This window comes from Littorina saxatilis, linkage group LG1 (genome assembly GCF_037325665.1).
Source record: "Littorina saxatilis isolate snail1 linkage group LG1, US_GU_Lsax_2.0, whole genome shotgun sequence".
Lineage (NCBI taxonomy): Eukaryota > Metazoa > Mollusca > Gastropoda > Littorinimorpha > Littorinidae > Littorina > Littorina saxatilis.
In genome coordinates this window covers 111,721,081-111,734,376 of record NC_090245.1, presented here as the reverse complement: position 1 = coordinate 111,734,376, position 13,296 = coordinate 111,721,081, and positions in this window count along the sequence as shown.

The following is a 13,296-nucleotide window of genomic DNA, read 5'->3' as shown; positions in this document are numbered from 1 at the left end:
TCGTATTTTTGTTGTAGTTATTGCTGTTCCTTCTACATGTATTGCTTGACTCGATCTGCATGCCTATGTTATTTTTGTTCAACCGTGATGGAGAAAAAAAAGGAATGTTGTTTCATTTAATGTAAATGGATTAAGCGACTGTGGATACAAGGTTAAGATGGTTTCAGTTTTAGATCTTGTATCGAATTTTACAAACAAAACGCCTTTTGTTTTTGAAGAAAATTGTTGATACTCCACTATGTACCCTTCGTCAAATTTATGAAGATACCTTGCAACACTTTTTGTGGGACTGTATTAAAGTACAACACTTTTTGTGGGACTGTATTAAAGTACAACACTTTTTGTGGGACTGTATTACAGTACAACACTTTTTGTGGGACTGTATTACAGTACAACACTTTTTGTGGGACTGTATTAAAGTACAACACTTTTGGAATGATCTTTTGCAATGGTTGAAGCAACCCTTTTTGCATTGTCTTTGACACGACAATTTGAAAATGACGAAAAATCCCTTGCAACAGTGGGCGCGAATGAGTTGCGTTTCTTTCGCCGGGTACTGTACACCCAAAACATGTTTACATGTAAAACAAGAAACCCACATAATTTAGGACATTTTATTATCCAAATGATCGATTACTTATCATGTCATATTTTTGCCAACTGTAAATGATCATGTGTGAATGGAAAGTTGTAGGGGAAGGGCCCCTGATATGGACCACTTTTTGGCTCACGAAGTGTCAGCCTATGCGATCGTAACTTTGTCTGTCTGTGCGTATGTGCGTGTGTGCGTGCGTGTGTGCGTGCGTGTGTATGTCTGTGGTAGAAACTTTAACATTTCGTCATTTGAAGACGTCACATTATGGCGTAAGAGGGTTAGACGTCACGCGTCTCGGTCATTGTTATTTTGAGCGGGCCGAGACTAGTTGGCAGTCGTGTCCCTGTAAGTACATGCAGACAGACAGATCTAGATCTAGTGTCTCGCTTTCTTGCACAGTTTCACCTATGCTTACTCTGTGTGTGTGTGTGTGTGTGTGTGTGTGTGTGTGTGTGTGTGTGTGTGTGTGTGTGTGTGTGTGTGTGTGTGTGTGTGTGTGTGTGTGTGTGTGTGTGTGTGTGTGTGACGGGGTGATTGAGTTTGTGTTACTGTTTGTCGATTTCTTACGTGAGCCTTGAATTGCTGATAACTAGCTTGTTTTCTTGCGAAGAAGTTTCATTTTGTGGTTGGTAGACCTTCTCTCTTAGGTTAATCGTTAGGCATAATTGGAGTGAAATAGCTTTGATAGACATTCAGCAAAAATTAAATACAGAAAAAATCACAAATGGTCCATATTAGGAGCCTGGGCGCCCAATATGGACCAGTGAAGCGGCCTTCACGAATCACTGTAAAAAGCTACACTACATTGGGGTGTGCACGTTAAAGATCCCACGATTGACAAAAGGGTCTTTCCTGGCAAAATTGTATAGGCATAGATAAAAATGTCCACCAAATACCCGTTTGACTTGGAATAAAGGCCGTGAAAGGTGAATGCTCGCCTAATAGGCTACTGAGCTTTACTGGCCGATGTGAATGCGTTATATATTGTGTGTAAAAAATGTCTGTTTGTCTGTCTGTCTGTAAAAATTCCATTTCAAACGGCAGAAATTAATATGTAAGCGCCTAGGGCTATATCTAGATTAGGCGCATAAAAATGATCACAATAATAATAATAATAATAATAAAAGCCCCATATACTTCAAAATAACAAGATACAACTTAGTGTGCAAGTCAGACAAATTCAAATATGCTTTAGATTTATCTGTTTCGGGTTGATGAGAGCATTATTTGAAGCACACTAGGAAAACTGAAGAAGCTTATCAAAAACAGAGTGAAAATAAGTGAAATTATCAACTTCCACAGAAAAAAGACTATTCGTTATATCTTTTTGACATCTCGAGGGCTAGTTATAGGTTATTTTCAGCAAGCTTTTTAATGAATTAATTAAAATTGCCTTTAGCTTTTATTTTCTTCGAGTTGTTGAAGGTGGTCCATATTAGGGGACTCACACATACTTTGAGGTTTTGCTATTATTTTTTGTTTGCAGTAGAAACCCGGGGTACACACTGCTAAAATGTAACAAATACGGTCTTAGCTGTCATGTATAGCAAGGTTTGTGTGATAAAAGCTTTGGCTGTGGACACAAACGAGTCCGTTTTAGGCGGCAAATTTAGAGTGAACGCTGCCAAAAGTTAAAAAAAAAAGCAAACTGTTTTGATGTTTGTGTTTCTGCAACTGTTTTGACATGTGCAACTTATCCAGAGAGGGTGAATAAAGCGAATGAAATTGTTTTGAGCGCTCTAGCGCCGTTAGTTTGTCAGAACCGGAGGTGGTCCATATGAGGAGCTGGTCCATATTAGGAGCCTTTCCCTCTGTACTGAAGGATGCATGTTTATGGATTAATTAAAAGCCCCACAATGATGTGCATGGCAAAATTCCAACAACAACAAAAGTAGACGAGTAATAAACATGGCTCTAAGGCCGATTTTAAGACACGGGAGGTACTCCCGAGCATTTGACAGACAAATGCATGTAGTCTTTTAAACAACTTTTCTTGGTACCCAAAAGTGGCAGCAGCTATACGCAATTTTAAGGCAAAGTAGCCCTTTTTTTTTTTTAAATGCACTTCAGAAAAAAACACTTTGTTGCAAAATACCAGCTTAACCGCAGGCAGCAGAGTAAATACTTTTGAGTGAACTATCAAGTAATTGGAAGGGGTAAAGCAGCAAGTGAAAAGATTGTTTGCGTGCACCACATAGGAGCACCAGGAGGCCTTGCATTTCAGAAATTGTGTTACGTCACGTCATTTTCACGTCTGGATAATGTCAAATCTCATAAAAGACGTTTTGTAAGCCACAATCTAATGAAATACATACCAGAGGGAAGTGCATTCATTGGGCCTTTAGTTGCAAATACATCTGATGAGATAACTTATAAACACTAAGGTGTGATGCTGCATAGAATTATGTCAGGGAATGCACCTTCACTCATTCCCTCAAATTTCACACTTAAAAATTCAAAAAATCTAAACAAATTGAATACCCCAACCCCAAGATTTGACCTGTACAAGGCCTGTCTCTTATATGCTGGCGCCCTCATGTGGAACTCCATTCCTGATATAATTAAAATGCAAGTCAATGAAACATCATTTAAGGAACTTTATATGCTGTTTCAAGTGCAAAACTTGTAAGCATTACTACTATTTTGCAGCTGAGACTGGTAAAATATTAATACTCTATGATTGTATTGAAACATTGATTGTACTTAATGCACTGTGAACATTTTTAAACAAGCAAATATAGAGAATACTACATGGCTTGCTGTGTCGTACCAGATTTACACGAGGTTTTTTTAAAAATATTGAACTGCGAAGCGAAAGAGAGCTGTTCACTATTTGAAAAAGCAACGAGTGTAAATCTAGTACGACACAGCAAGCCATATAGTATTCTGTTTATCCTACATACTGTACTTACGTGTATTTTACTCAATAAAACGTCCCGCAGCCGAGGCGGCGAAATTAAAGACCTTCTTTTGGAACCTCGATCTCTTCCAAAGCATGTGCAATCTCTTACGTCAAAGCAAAGAAACGTCACTCTGAAAAGTTTAGCGTGACGTGTTAGTTCTAAAAATTCATCCGGGGAATTAGCGAGCGCAATTTTGTTCTCCGTAATGACGTTTGTCTCGTTGACTTTGGCATCATAAGCAGTGAAAAAAACAGGTCCCTGCCAGACTTGCTTGACATAACCTCATTTACATGATACACACACGTCTGGTTTGAACAATATTGTTATGTAAGGAGTGGTCTCTCTCAGGTATGTAGGATAACATTCTTTGTTATAATCTTCCCTCATTGCTTGAGAATCAGAATGCATCTTTAAATGTCTTAAGGTTCTTCCCATGTTAATTATGTAAATTGTACTGCAGTTAACTTCTATTTCTCAATGGGCAAGGGTCGGATGAAAAAAAGCATTTTTGCATTGCTTATTCTGTCACCCTGGAAAAATAAAGATCAATTCAATACAATTCTCTCTCACTCACTCTCTCTCTCTCTCTCTCTCTCTCTCTCTCTCTCTCTCTCTCTCTCTCTCTCTCTCTCTCTCTCTCTCTCTTTCTCTCTCTCTCTTATTCATTCTGTATCTGTCTCTGTGACCTAAAGGACCCCAACAGGCTTTTTTCGTGTGTCAAAAACGCAGGGGCGGATCTGGGGGGGGGGGGGTGCAATGGGTGCAATTGCACCCCCCCCCCCCCAGCGGGACAAAAAAAAAAAAAAAGAAGAGAAAAAAAAGAAGAAAAATGTATCACCTGAAAATAGCACTTTACACGCTCAGATTGCACCAGATTGCACAATTTTGCTTCCTTTTTAAAAAAAATTCCGGGGGGGCATGCCCCCGGACCCCCCTAGCATGCTCGGCGCTTCGCGCCATCGGTTCGGCGCTTTGCGCCTTCGCTGATAAGATACAAAAAACAAAAAAGAACTTTGCACCCCCCCCCCCCTTTCAAAACCCAGATCCGCCCCTGAAAACGCGTTCATTTGCATTTTGGTGTGACTAAGCAGTAAGGTTAACCAGACATATGCATGCCGTAGGAAATTGTTTTCTCACCTTCCCTCACAGGGTTTAGTTTATTTCGGAATCGTTTTGGGCCATAATCCGACGAATTTCGTGGCTGAAGCGAAGCGTTTTCGCGTTCCGATCTGGCGGCCATTGTATCTCGAGGGTACGGAAGTGGTGAATTCTGGGTTAAAATTCCGATGACGTCACAAGCAGTATTCATGGCAGAAGCAACTTTAGCTACTGAACCTTACAGTTTTGAGCCTGGGGGTTAAAATCAAGGGTCTGCGCGCCCCGTGATTAGTAATTTTTTTTTCTCCAAATCACGTTAATGCTCCCGATAATTTCTTGTCATCTCTAAAGTCAAGGCACAAAAAAAATCCCTTGACTTTTGGGGTAGCGCGACTGTTGATGTTTAGATTTTTTTTTCCATTACTAGATTGTCCCGTCGCTGGGAAATTCGGGTCACTTCCTCCCAGTGGAAAGCTAGCAGCAACAGAGTCGCGCTACCCCAAAGTCAATGGATCTATGGGATTTTTTCTTCTTTTCTTTATTGTCCCATCGCTGGGAAATTTGGGTCGCTTCCTTTCAGTGGAAAGCTAGAAACAACAGAGTCGCCCTACCCCAAAGTCAATGAATCTATTAGATTTGTTTTCCATTTCTTTATTGTCCCATCACATTCCTCAACTTGGACACATACCATAACTTGGACACATTACCACGTCTTGGACACATACCACATCTTGGAGACATACCACAACTTGGACACATACCACATCTTGAACACATACCAGAACTTGGACTCATACCACATCTTGGACACATACCACAACTTGGACACATACCACATCTTGAACACATACCAGAACTTGGACACATACGACATCTTGGACACATACCACAACTTGGACACATACCACATCTTGGACACATACCACAATTTGGACACAGACCACATCTTAGACGCACACCACAACGTGGACACATTACCACGTCTTGGACACATACCACAACTTGGACACATACCGCAACTTGGACACATACCACAACTTGGACACATACCACAACTTGGACACATACCACAACTTGGACACATACCACATCTTGGACACATACCACAACTTGGACACATACCACAACTTGGACACATTACCACATCTTGGACACATTACCACATCTTGGACACATACCACAACTTGGACACATACCACAACTTGGACACATACCACAACTTGGACACATTCCACAACTTGCTAGCTTTCCACTGGGAGGAAGCGATCCGAATTTCCCAGCGATGGGACAATAGGCTGAATAGAGAAATGAATTTTCTTTTCTTTGACATTTTTACAAATCGCGGTTTTAGGTTCGACGTAATTTGTAAAATATTTTTACATTTTTACAAATCACGGGTTAACAGCTCAGTTGGAGGTGAACATGGGAGTCTAAGCCCATGAACGAAGAAGAAGAAGATATCTTCGCTGAAAATTCGGCTGAAATAAATACTACACCACACGAAATTGTAAACGCTGCGCCAAATCAAATAACGACATTCTAATTTCTAACGTTACTTTTCTAGGTTGACGGTACCATAATGTACACTTGCCACTGGTATGCAACAATCTTGACTGCCCGGGACCTCTAAGAAGTGACATTTCTTAACAGCTCCCGACTGGAGGTCAACAGAAGAGCCTGTCGTGTACTCTTGTTTATCCTACATACGTGAGAGAGACACCCGTGAGATAATAATCGTTCAAATCACACGTGTGTATATCATGTAAATGAGGTCATGTCAAGCAAGTCTGGCAGGGACCTGTTTTTCCACTGCTTATGATGCCAAAGTCACCAAGACAAACGTCATTATAGAAACAAAAATTGCGCTCGCTAATTACCCTCGATGAATTTGTAGAACTAACACGTCACGCCACACTTTCAGAGTGACGTTTCTTTGCTTTGACGTAATAGATTGCACAAGGCTTTAGAAGAGATCGAGGTTCCAAAACAAGCGTCTTCAATTTAGCTGGCTCGAATGCAGGAAATTGTCAGTAAAATACACGTAAGTACTGTATGTAGGATAAACAGAATACTACATGGCTTGCTGTGTCGTACCAGATTTACACTCGTTGCTTTTTCAAATAGTGAACAGCTCGCTTTCGCTCGCAGTTCAATATTTAAAAAAACAACTCGTGTAAATCTGGTAGACACAGCAAGCCCCGTAGTATTCTCTATTTATTTTGAAAACGGTGCATAAAACTGTCCAAAACAAAATGTAATAAAATCGTTATTGTTTCGACAAAATTGAGATGTAGCTGTGATATCCACGTTTGTTAGTCACAATGATTCGAAAGGAGGAATTATATCAATTCAAGGCGTAATCCACATCTAACCATAACTCATCTCATCTAATCTCATCTCATTTAATGTTATCTTATTTTATCATATAATATCTTATCTTAGCTAATATTATCTTATCTTATGTTATCCCATCTCATCTCATCGTATCTTATTTGATCTTATCTCATCTCATCTTATTTGATCTTATCTTATCTGATCTTATCTTTCAGACTGGCTGCGGAGAGAGTGCAGCAGTGACGCAGAGTGCGGTATTCCCCTGTCAGAGTGTTTCGCCGGCAGGTGTCTCTGCTCGCCCGGATACTACTTCTCCAACTCCACTGGGTTTTGTCTTAAAGGTAATTTTCCCATAGTTTGAACAAAACAAACAACAATAAAAGACTCATGTTAATATCCATTTTCTCGACATGTCTTTTTGGCTTGCTATTAATAAGTATATTAGAAATAACTCATCCAAATTTCAGCCAAAGAAAGTGACTCAAAAATGGCATCCTCAAACTAAGATTAGATCAGATAAAATATAAAGATAAGATACGATTTCGGAAAGTTTTTTTAGTCACTTTAGTGCACAGTTTGGCTGAAATTGTGATGAGTTATTCGAATATACTGACTGTAAGCAAGTGATAACAGACATGTCAAGGAAATGTATATAAACATGAGCCGACAGGCGAATGCTGATATCATTTTCAAGACTTGTCTGTTGTCATTTGGTAACAGTCAGCATATTAGAAATAATGGTTTCATTACCGACTAATTTCAAGCAAATTAATGATCGAAGTGGTCCTGTGAACAGGATCAAACGAACAGCTAAAATAGAGACGGGATACTGGAGGCTGACACCGTGACCTCATTCATGTGACCTCTTGTAGCCAACCGCACTGATACCTGACCTCATGAATATTAACAGCTTAAAAGTTCTCACAAAACAAAAGAATGTTCTTTTAAATTGCTTTAGTATACGTACACTCACTGATTGCAATGTGTGAACCTTGCACAAAGGTTCCTCTACCGTACAATGTTAAATTACTTTTGTCTTTAAGTTTTAGGTCGACAAATTGACTAAATGGTTTGATGTCACTTGACGCGACTTGGTTTATGGTTGTTATTTGACCAGTTTTGGTGGAATTTTCAGTTCCAATTTGTATAATTATTCGATAAAACACAGTGTTGTTTCTTGCAAAGTATCTATTATTCTTTTGTTTTGATTTTTACACACACACACACACACACACACACACACACACACACACACACACACACACACACACACAAAGACACACATACACGCGCGCGCGCGTGCGCGCACCCACGCACGCACACACGCACGTACGTACACACACACGGAGAGGTGGAGGTGTCATAACCCAAAATATCTGTCTCCACAGGGTGTGCACAAGCGGACCTCCAAGCAACTGTCCTGGCTTACCCCGGCTATTACATCCCCCAAAACAACATCGGGGACTGCCCATCCAGACAAAGTAAATACGACGTTGCGAAAATGTGAATTTTTCGTGCCATTAACAACGTTGCGAACTTTACGTGAAATTTACGTTGAGCCAACCAAAAAATACAACGTAAAAGCAACGTTGTGTTATTGTGAGATTTTGGTGTTCTTTCCACGTTAGCGCACAACGTAAATTTTACGTGAATTTCACGTTGCATTTTGGTGTCTTACAAATGTTGTGAAGATTACGTGAAATTTACGTGGATACAACCAAACAACACAACGTAAACGCAACGTTGCGTTATTGCGATTTTTTGGTGCGTTTAACTTCGTGGGTATACTACGTAAATTTTACGTGAATATGACGTTGCATGAAATTATGGAAATCACAATGCTTCCTGCGATGATTGAAGTATCGATCGATGTTCACTTCTTGTATAAAATCTGAATTAGTAGTCATAAACTTGAGAGTATAATTTGCACAGCGTTGTAGACACGTTGCATTCACGTAATAACAACGTCGAAACTTTATCAATCATTTCGGCTTTTTCACCTGCATATAGTTTCGTAATATTCTATTCAAGTAATGTTCAGTCAAATATAGAGGTTCACTAATTGTGTAAGACGAAAAGAGTATAACATAAATGCATATTGTTTCAAGGAATTTGCTGAGTTAAATGGATTTGCGAGTGCGAAACTCCCCCCCCCCCCCCAAAAAAAAAAAAAAAAGACCCGTTACTAACCGGCAGTGTTCTCCGGTGGTGGGACGGTCGACTTTGTGTGTCCCAAATTTGGTTTTCAACTTTGATGAACCCTTTCAGGACTAAAATATCCATCGTAATCAACTGAAAGGTAAGTTGTTTTCACTTGTTACACATGAGACGTTATCACTTATTGTACAGCATGTACACATGCACAGCCTGATTACTTGATTGTCGAGACCATGATTAGAAACGGACCGGCCAAAGATGGCGGCCCGGTTCTTTCCAATAGTCACAATGTCAGCCCTAACTCAGTTCAGTTCAAGGGATACACATTCTTGGCCTCAACTTTCGAGTCAGTATAGCGAAACAATGGGTCGCAAGCAGTGGAACACAAAGGAAAAACACGTTTCACATAGACGGACGCAACCTTTAGAAAGCTGTTTAATCAGACTAGCTCAGTTCATGAGACTGAAAGCGGGGGCGGCCATTGATATCTCAAGTACTTAATTGGGCATTTTACGATCTTGAGGGAGGACGATGTATCCAGACAAACTGCTTCAAGTTCAAGTGAATCTGCCCAGCGGACAGTGGTATGAGAAGAATTCAGAACTTGATACATTGATGTCATCTGACTGATTGGCTCATTACATACGTACTTGACTGTCTTTTATCGACCTGGTTCATAATATTGTCGAACATGTTCAGTTCCCCTCTGGGGAACATATCCTAGTAGAGAGATGATGACAATGTCTCTTCTGTTACTCACTCAAGTAAGCAGCCGAGATATCCTGCCGGGGGAGAGAGTGAGACAAAGAGGAGCTATCGGGTGGAGAATGGGGGGGGGGGGGGGGATTCGGGAGGGGGGATTCTAATGTGTGTATGTGTCATTGTGTGTGTGTGTGTGTGTGTGTGTGTGTGTGTGCGGCAGGTTGGGACATTTTATCAACGAACGTACGAAATAACATGTAACCTTGACAATACTACAAGAGTCGTATTGCCAAATCTCTGAGAGAATGGGTGAGGTAATGCGTTTACGAGTATTTAAAAACTTCAAAAAATAACAAACAAATCGTTCACAACTCACACAATATTGTAAAGCAAAAGAAAAGTGTTCCAATTTTATTTATCGGCGAAATCAAAAATAATATTCATCAATCCAAATCAATGTAAAGTACAAAACTCAAAATATAGTCTTTCACAACTTCCATAACTTCTCTTTTACAGTCTACTAAAATCCATTTTCTAACCTCAAAACAAAATACGCAAACAGAGATGAAAACAAAGCTTTTTCAGTCAATGCCAGTTCAAGCATGATAAAAAACGTTACCCCTGAAAATGAAACAAAACAATATAAGTATACATCTCAAAATTGATAATAATAATAATGATAATTTCCTTTTCATTCAGAACACTCTTTTTTATATAGTTGTCAACAATAACAACATACATATAAAACAAACGACAAAAACAACATAAGACAATAAGAACAGACCGGCACGGTTGGCCTAGTAGTAAGGCGTCCGCACCGTGATCGGGAGGTCGTGGGTTCGAACCCCGGCCGGGTCATACCTAAGACTTTAAAATTGGCAATCTAGTGGCTGCTCCGCCTGGCGTCTGGCATTATGGGGTTAGTGCTAGAACTGGTTGGTCCGGTGTCAGAATAATGTGACTGGGCGAGACATAAAGCCTGTGCTGCGACTTCTGTCTTGTGTGTGGCGCACGTTATGTCAAAGCAGCACCGCGCTGATATGGCCTTTCGTGGTCGGCTGGGCGTTAAGCAAACAAACAAACAAACAAACAATAAGAACATAGGACGAAAATACAAATACAAAACAAGACAAACTCTTCTTATGACAAAGACTTGAGCGCTTTAGAAAACTGAAAAGTATGTCATGTGACGCACGACATAGAAATCAACATTAATAAGAAAATGTTAAATCACCATCTATGATAACAACTTTCTTTTAAACATGGACAAGAAGTTATGTTTTGAGTTGCTATGACCAAGTGCAAACAAAGTCAAGTCAAAACGTCACTACGCCCACAAGTGATGAATTAAAATACACCACTCACAGAAGAATCAAAGCATTCAATACCTTAAGTTCTTCTTTGACATGACTAAAATACATTTCAGCCATATCTTACTCAAACATACTGTACACAGTGTCACAAAAGATAACTGTGCCCGCATTGATTAACACACATGTGATTCCTCTCACATCAAAACAGTCCTATTAGTCCCAACTCCATCAATCAAACTCAAAGTGTTCTACTCTTCAACGTCTTTTCTCCCATCACAACAAAGCGACAATTACAAATAGTAAACAACAGAGAAACTTGATACAAATTACAAACATAACATTTCAAACCACATAACTCTCTCCGATACCTCACACAGGTTTTTCCCAAACTCCAGACCACATGGCCACACAACAGACAATGACATATACCATTTTCTATCTACTGGAATCATCTTCAATATTATTCATCCATGATTTATCTTTGCATATAAATACAAGTAAACAGTTTGTGTGATCATCTCCCACAGTATTTTCAGTCTCTTACCTGAATTAGGAATAACAGCTCAGAGACTAAAAGTTGGCACGTCTGAAACCAGCTGAGTTCAGAGAAAGAGCCAGTTCCAGCCATGGGAACTCAAACAGTTGGAAGGTGGTTTCATCAAAAATAATATATCTTCATAGTTAAAAATTTAATTTCAACATCTAAATATTCCCTAAATGTAACCAATGACTTTCAGATACTTATGATAATTTTCTCATCACTACTTCTATTTTATAACTTGATAATTGCAATTACCAGAACATGACGAAAAGTAGTTAATTTAAGTCAAGGGAAGTAACCAACTGAAATGCATGTCAAAATAACAAGCGCAGTTGTGTCCCTTTTACTTTAGTCACCTCTTGGATGATAAGATAAATGCCACCACAGACAGTCTGTGTAAAAAAAGAAATAATCTTTGTTAGGAATTATTTCACATGTTTACAAACAAAACAAAATGAATAAATAACAAACAAACAAAAATTAAAACCTGACACATGCAGATTTATGTAGTCATTGGTTAGACTGATTTTAACCTGTCTTAGACGACTACCCATAGTCTTTTCACATTCACTGATTCAGTCAAGTAATGACACACTGACTGTGTGTGTGTGTGTGTGTGTGTGTGTGTGTGTGTGTGTGTGTGTGTGTGTGTGTGTGTGTGTGTGTGTGTGTGTGTGTGAGTAGTAGTATAAGAGCGCACGGACCGGCCCTCAGTGCAATGTGCAATGTGCAAGGGTAGGGCCCAGCATAAAGTTATAGGTTAAGGTGCCTGTGTTTAAGTAGTGATAAAGAGGGATTGCGTATAAACGGTTTATTGAGTTTTATATTTTGTCATGTGATTTCATGTGCCTGTACCTGTTGCTCGGTACTCCACTCCAGCTGGGGTAATGACAGGATTACTGCTCCCCAGCAGCAATTGCCCCCATAGGGTCAATTCCCGACTTTTTTTTATTGGGTGTTTAACGCGGTTGGAGTACTGAGCATCCTCCTTTCTATTGACAGTAATTGGCCCTCTCTCTGTGTTTTCACGGGCTTGGGACCGTTTTTGACAGGGTATGTCATAGCCACATAGGTGTTATTTTGTTTTTGATATTTATTTTCTTCGTTGTTGCGGTGTTTAATTTTTTTAATTTTGTTGTTGATAGACTATGTAAGAGGTAGGGTTATATGTGTGGTGGGAATAAAATGTAAGTGCAAACACACACACACACACATACACACACACACCCCTCCGATCACATACACACACACACACACACACACGCACACACACACACACACATACACACACTTTCTCCGCACATCGCGGAACCCGCTCTCTTTAATAGTGCTAATAACTATCAGAGGTGTCAGGATAAGGCAATAAAAATGGTACCCCTGCTCTTCGCGGAGCCCCCTCGCCGATAAAACCACCAGAGGTGGCCAGCAGTTAGAGAAGTTTAATAGGACGTGGTTTGCCTACCCCGAGGGTTGATTAGGGTTTAATGCTTAGATTAGTGCTAGACAAATGGTGTGGGGTGGGTGTAGAAGTTAGCTCGACTGGTGAGAACAGGGGATTAGTCCGAACACCACCTTTATACATAACCTCCTTACACTATGACATCAGTTACTATTTTTACAACAACAGGTTTAGAATTGTTGCGTTAACGCATC